This window comes from Notamacropus eugenii, chromosome 2, assembly GCF_028372415.1.
Source record: "Notamacropus eugenii isolate mMacEug1 chromosome 2, mMacEug1.pri_v2, whole genome shotgun sequence".
Classification (NCBI taxonomy): Eukaryota; Metazoa; Chordata; class Mammalia; order Diprotodontia; family Macropodidae; genus Notamacropus; species Notamacropus eugenii.
The window spans coordinates 132144255-132151202 of NC_092873.1; the positions used below are offsets into that span (position 1 = coordinate 132144255).

Here is a 6948-nt window from a genome sequence, read left to right on the forward strand (position 1 = left end):
GATAGCTGAATAGCAGGAAAAAGTATAATGGGTCCTCCTGACCCCCAAATTAACAGACAATCTCTTCTAAACAGATCTAAAAAAATATATCAGATGGAATACTGATTGGAAAATCCAAGGGATAAAAAGGAGTATTTTTTTTCCAGTCTAGGTTAGCATAGGTAGATAAATAGAGAAATGAATTTACAGTAGGTCAGGGGTGGGGAACCTGTGGTCTTGAGGCTATATGTGGCCTTCTAGGTCCTTAGGTGCAGTCTTTTGACTGAGTTTAAGTTTTACAGAACAAATTCTTTTATTAAGGGGAATTGTTCTGTGAAATTTGGATTCAATCAAAGGGCCACACTTGAGGACCTAGAGGGCCACATGTGGACTTGAGGCTGCAGGTTCCCCATCCCTGCACTAGGTAGTGGGATAGGACAAGGAGAACTTTGCAGAAAGCATTCCAGTGAAATGAAAACGGTATATACAAGGGCAAAAGGAGGTCCCATATCCAGCATGGAATAGTCTAACATTTCATAGGCTACAGGAACAGGTACCACCTGGTAGTTTTTTTCATTCACTACATACAACTAGGTCCCAATTATTGTGAATAATGAATCTCATGAGTTAGTTGCATTATTTAAATTTGTAATATTTGTTTCCATTGGGCTGGAACCAATTACCCTATTTTATATAATTATGAATTTGAACAATGTGAATTAAAATACATGAAACCATTTCAGTGAGACCTAGTTAGTTTCCTATGATAGTTCCAGGATGAACTAAAAAGGGAGCCTTTGCTTACTTTAACACAGCCAGGTGAGGAGTAGTCATAGAACCTAGGCAGTATATCTAGCAAGGTAAAAAAGTTCAAAAGAAAGCAGCAATTGTGTGTCTCAGACCACAGGAGCTGAACAGGATCAGCCCAGTATGAACCCTTCAGAGTAATAACCAGAACAGAAATTCCATAAAAATAAAAATAATTCTATAGTTATGTCACTCTGAACCAGCAGAATTTTCTAATTGTCTGATGGTAGCTGAGTGTTACAGCAGTCTAGTAATTCACCAAGTAGGGCCAGTAAATAGACTATTGTTTAGAATGAACCCTATGTCTGGAACTTTTAGAGTAGCCATTTTGAGAGCACTGGAACATCGCAGGTTATAAGCTCAAGCTGTCCTTAAATCATGGAACACCACGATACTGAATACCCATACACAGAAGCAACAGGACGATCCCACACATTCCCTCCAGAAGTGTGCAGACCCTGGCTATAACATAGAGCCTGAAATCCTGAAAGAGGATGGAATAATGAGTAAAAATAAAACAAACAAGAACCTTTCCATCAAAACTTATTATAATCACAGAGACACTCAACTCCAGGGAGTCAGTCTAAGGTGCTCAATAGAATCAATTGTTAAAATTACAGTATGAGCATTTACAGCTTAAAAATTGGCAAACAGTAGAAATCTGGGTATGCTTTCTATTTTAACAGTTTGTCTACATTTAGTAAAGGAATGGATGGGATGTAAGGGGATAGAGAAAGAGAGACAGTGAGAGAGACAGAGAGAGAGAGAGAGAGACAGAGACAGAGACAGAGACAGAGAGACAGAAAGAGACAGAGACAGAGAGAGACAGAGAGAGACAGACAGACAGACAGAGACAGAGACAGAGACAGAGACACAGAGAGAAAAACCATTCAAATATCGAGATTGAGGAGCTACACTCAGAATCACACAGGACCTTGCACTTTCTATATAAAATGACTGATGGAATTAGAATTTGATATTCCTTAAGGCGAAGGAGCTGGGACTACAACAAAGGATCAATTACCCAGCAAAGTGGAGCATAATATTTCAGGCAATGTGATGGACATTAAATGAAATAAGGGATTTCAAGAACTTCCTGATGAAAAAGCCAGTGCTCATTAGGAAATTTGATCTTCAAACACAAGTCTCAAGAGAGGCATAAAAAGGTAGAAAGGAGATTCAATATGAGCAAACTGGTCACATCCCTTTAAGGGAAGATAATATGTGTTAATCTTGAGAACTGCATGTTTATCATGGTATATAAATGGGATATAAATAGATAGAGGGAGGGGACATAAAGTAAATGATGTAATGATAAAAATGTGATTTAAGATTGTGGAGGGATTGTAAAGGGAGATGTGAAAAGGAGGAGGCAGAAAATGCTTAAGTACATAGTAGGAAGAGGTACAAAATATAACAAGAAGAGGTACAGTAGAGAGAAAGAGGGGAGGGAGAGAGCATTGTTTGAGATTTACTCTCACCTGATTTGGTTCAAGGATGGAATGACAAACTCAGTTAAGTATAGAAATTTAACTAACTCTAGAGGCAGTAGGAGGGGAAGGGGAAAGAAAAGGGAAGGGAGGCTAAAAGGGAGGGAAGAACCAGTAAGGGTAAAGGAGATTAAAAGGGAGAGGGGTTGAAAGAAGGAAAGAAAGACTGAGGGAGGTGGTGGTCAAACATTAAAACTCTATTTTGGAGGGGAAAGGAGAAGGGAGAATTAAAAGAACAAATGAGGGTAAAGAAGATGGAGGGAAGGACACAGAGAGTAATCATAACTGTGAATGTGAATGGGATGAACTCTCCTATAAGACAGGGCAGATAGCAGAATAGATTAAAAACCCTTATCCAATAATATGTTGTTTACAAGAAACACATTTGAAATTGAGAGATACACACGGGATAAAGGTAAAAGGTTGGAGCAGAATACACTGTACTTCAGCTGATGTGAAAAAAGAAAGGGGTAGCAATCCTAACCTCAGCCTAAGGAAAATCAGAAATAGATCTAATCAAAAGAGATAAGGATAGAAACTATATCCTGCTAAAAGGCACCATAGACAATGAAGAAATATCATTACTAAACATACGTGCTCCAAGTGATACAGAATCCAAATTTTCAGAGGAGAATTTACAGGAGTTACAGGAAGAAATAGACAGCAAAACTATATCAGTGGGGGACCTCAACCTTTTTCTCTCTGAACTTGATAAATCTAACCTCAAAATAAACAAGAAATAAGTTAAGGAGGTAAATAAAATTCTGTATAAAATACATATGACAGATCTCTAGAGAAAATTGAAAGGGAATAGGAAGGAATATACCTTTTTCTCATTGGTACATGGCATATATACAAAAATTGACAATGTATTAGGGAAAAAAATCCTCAAAATCCAGTGCAGAAAGGCAGAGATAGTCAATACATCCATCTTAGATCATGATACAAAAAATAAATATGTAATAAAAGCTCAGGGAATGATAGACCAAACATTAATTGGAAACCAAATAATCTAGTCTTAAAGAATGAATAGGTTAAACAACCAATCATAGAAATAATTAATAATTTTATTGAAGAGAGTGACAATAATGAGGCAACCTACCAAATCTTATATGATACTGCAAAACCGTTCTTAGGGGAAGTTTTATGTCTTTCAATATCTACATGAATAAAATAGAAAAAGAGGAGATTAATGAATTGGACATGTAGTTGAAAAAGCTAAAAAAAACTCCAACAAGTTGAAAATCACCAAGTAAATACCAATTTAGAATTGTTGAAAACCAAAGGAGAAATTAATAAAATTGAAATTATAAAATATTGAAATAATAAATCAAATAGATGGTTTTATGAAAAAAGCAATAAAATCGATAAACCTTTGATCAATTTGATTAAACAAAGAAGACAACCAAATTACCAGTATCAAGAATGAAAAGCGTGAACTAACCGCCAATGAAGAGGAAACCAAAACAATAAGTAGAAGTTACTTTGCCTGACTTTATGTCTATAAATTTCATAATCTACTCTAAATGGACAATTATTTTAAAAAAATAAATTGCCTAGATTAACAGAAGAGGAAGTTGAATATTTTAATAACCTCATCTCAGAAAAAGAAATTGAAGAAGCCATCAATGAACTCCTTAGGAAAAAATTTCCAGAGCCAGAGAGATATACAAATGAATTCTATCACAGTTTTAAAGAACAGTTAATTCCAATACTATATAGACAATGTGCAAAAAATTGGGGAAGGAGTCTTACCAAATTCTTTTTATGATACAAATATGGTCATGATACCTAAACCAGGAAGAACCAAAACAGAGCAAGAAAATTATAGACCAGTGTCTCTAATCAATATAGATGCAAAAATTTTAAATAAGATATTAGCAAAAAATTCAGCAACCTATCATGTGTATAATACATTGTGATCAGATAGAATTTATATCAGAAATGAAATACTGGTTTAATATTAGGAAAATCATTAGCATTATTGATCATATCAACAAAAAAACTAACAAAAACCACATGATTATCTCAGTAGATGCAGAAAAAGGTTTTGACAAAATACAACACCCATTCATACTGAAAACACTGGAAAGCAGAGGAATAAATGGAACTTCCCATAAAATAATAAGCAGTATCTACCTAAAACCATCAACAAGCATCATATGCAATGATCGTAAGCTAGATACATTTTGAATCAGATCAGGAGAGAAACAAATATGTTCATTATCAGCACTGTTATTGAATATGGCACTACCCAATGGTAGCTGTAGCAATAAGACAAGAAAACAAAATTGAAGGAATTAGAATGGGCAAAGCAAAATCTAAGCTATCACTCTTTGCAGATGATATGTTGACATATTTAGAGAAACCCAGAGAATCAAGTAAAATACTACTTGAAATAATAAACAATTATGGCAAATTTGCAGGTTACAAAATAAGCCTATATAAATTATCTGCATTTCTATATATTACTAACAAAGCCCAAGAACCAGAGCTAGAAAGAGAAATCCCATTTAAAGCTATGACAGGATATGAGACGGGCCGAGGAGTGGGGTGGCACTTCCTCCTCCCTCCTCTTTGCGTTAGTTCTGGTCTCAGAGGAGCCACCACCGCAGTTACCAACACCTCGGGGATTTCTGGCTCTTTACTCTCCACCTTAAATTCGGGTGTCTTTTATGAATAATCAAAAGCAGCAAAAGTCAATGCTATCAGGCCAGAGTTTTAAGACTAGAAAAAGAGATGAAAAAGAGAGGTTTGACCCTACGCAGTTTCAGGACTGTATTACCCAAGGTTTCACTGAAACTGGCACTGATTTGGAAGCAGTAGCAAAATTTCTTGATGCTTCTAGGGCAAAACTTGATTATCGCTGATATGCAGAAACACTTTTTTACATTCTAGCGGTTGGTGGCATGCTGGCCCCAGATGGTACACTGGCAGATGACATGATGCGTACAGATGTCTGTGTATTTGAAGCACAAGAAGACCTAGAGACCATACAAGCCTTTGCTCAGGTATTCAACAAGTTAATCAGGCGATACAAATACCTTGAAAAGGGATTTGAGGATGAAGTTAAAAAGCTGCTGCTATTGAAGGGTTTTTCAGAGTCTGAGAGGAACAAACTGGCCATATTGACTGGGGTTCTTCTGGCCAATGGGACAGTTAATGCATCCATTTTTCACAGCCTTTATAATGAGAATTTGGTTAAAGAAGGTGTTTCAGAGGCCTTTGTGTAAAGCTGTTTAAATCATTGATAAATGAAAGAGATATCAATGCAGTAGCTGCTAGTCTTCGAAAAGTCAGCATGGACAACAGACTGATGGAACTTTTTCCTGCTAACCAACAAAATGTTGAGCACTTCATAAAATACTTTATTGAAGCAGGTCTAAAAGAACTTTCTAAGTATGTTCGGAACCAGCAAACCATAGGAGCTCGTAAAGAGCTACAGAAAGAACTTCAAGAACAGATGTCAAGTGATGATCCATTTAAGGATATAATTTTGCATGTCAAGGAGAAGATGAAGAAAAACAATATTCCAGAACAGATCATTATCGGCATAGTCTGGTCAAGTGTAATGAGCACTGTGGAGTGGAACAAAAAGGAGGAGCTGGTAGCAGAGCAAGGCATCAAGCATTTGAAGCAATATAGACCTCTACTTGCTGCCTTTACTACTCAAGGTCAGTCTGAGCTGACTCTGTTACTGAAGATTCAGGAATACTGTTATGACAACATTCACTTCATGAAAGCCTTCCAGAAAACCATGGTGCTTTTTTGTAAAGCTGAAGTCCTGAGTGAAGAGCCCATTTTGAAGTGGATAAAGAGATGCACATGTTGCAAAGGGGAAAAGTGTCTTTCTTGAGCCAATGAAAAAATTTGTACAGTGGCTCAAGAATGCAGAAGAAGAATCCGAGTCTGAAGCAGAAGAAGGAGACTGAATTGTGGAACTACAAGCTCAGTAAAGCAAACAGGAGTTGTAGATAAAATATCATGTCTCATGTGTCCTTCTGGTTCTTACATCTTCCTAACTCCCTCTATCAAGCATGATATAAGGGCTTTCATGGCAAATTTATTTTAACTGTTTTCTATGGTTACTGAAAAATGTTGGGTTTAGTTTTTAAAACCATGTTTTAAGTAACTACAGGAGCTATAGATTTGAATCTAATGTTGCATTAGTCTTTTCAGTTATATTCTACCTCCTATATTTTCTACTGTAATAATGTAATTTAAGGCCTACCACAATGAACAGTTCATTTTATCCCTGGGTTTTCTACAAACAGTTTACAAGGCATGATTTGGTTAAAAACAATTTGTTATGGAAATTCTGTTTGCAAATTAAACTGTACAAGTATCCAAAGTCAAAAGGCAAATGACTTGTACGATATTTAGTATGAAATGAAAAGGCAACATTAAACGGTGTTCAGAGCCCCATTCATCAGATGATAATTTATATAAGACCTCGGGTTAATTTCTGAACATTGATTTTAACGTAATTGGCTCACTTTTTGTTGTCATAACTAAAAAGTATTCGTGTTAGCGCTTATTTTTAGCATTATTACACTTTAAGCAAAAGGTTTCTAAGTAGCCTACAGCTAAAATTTCTGTTACCCTTGCTCCCTGGTTTCTCATCTGTAAGTAAAAGAATTAGTGGGAAACGATTCAGAAAAATTAAGGCAGC

The 6948-nt window shown here is 36.1% G+C and overlaps 1 pseudogene; it reads left to right on the plus strand.

Annotated features, from left to right (window-relative positions):
• The first annotated feature begins 4877 nt into the window (after nt 1-4877).
• Nucleotides 4878-6650, plus strand: LOC140523686 (eIF5-mimic protein 2 pseudogene; annotated as a pseudogene).
• The last annotated feature ends 298 nt before the right edge of the window (nt 6651-6948 follow it).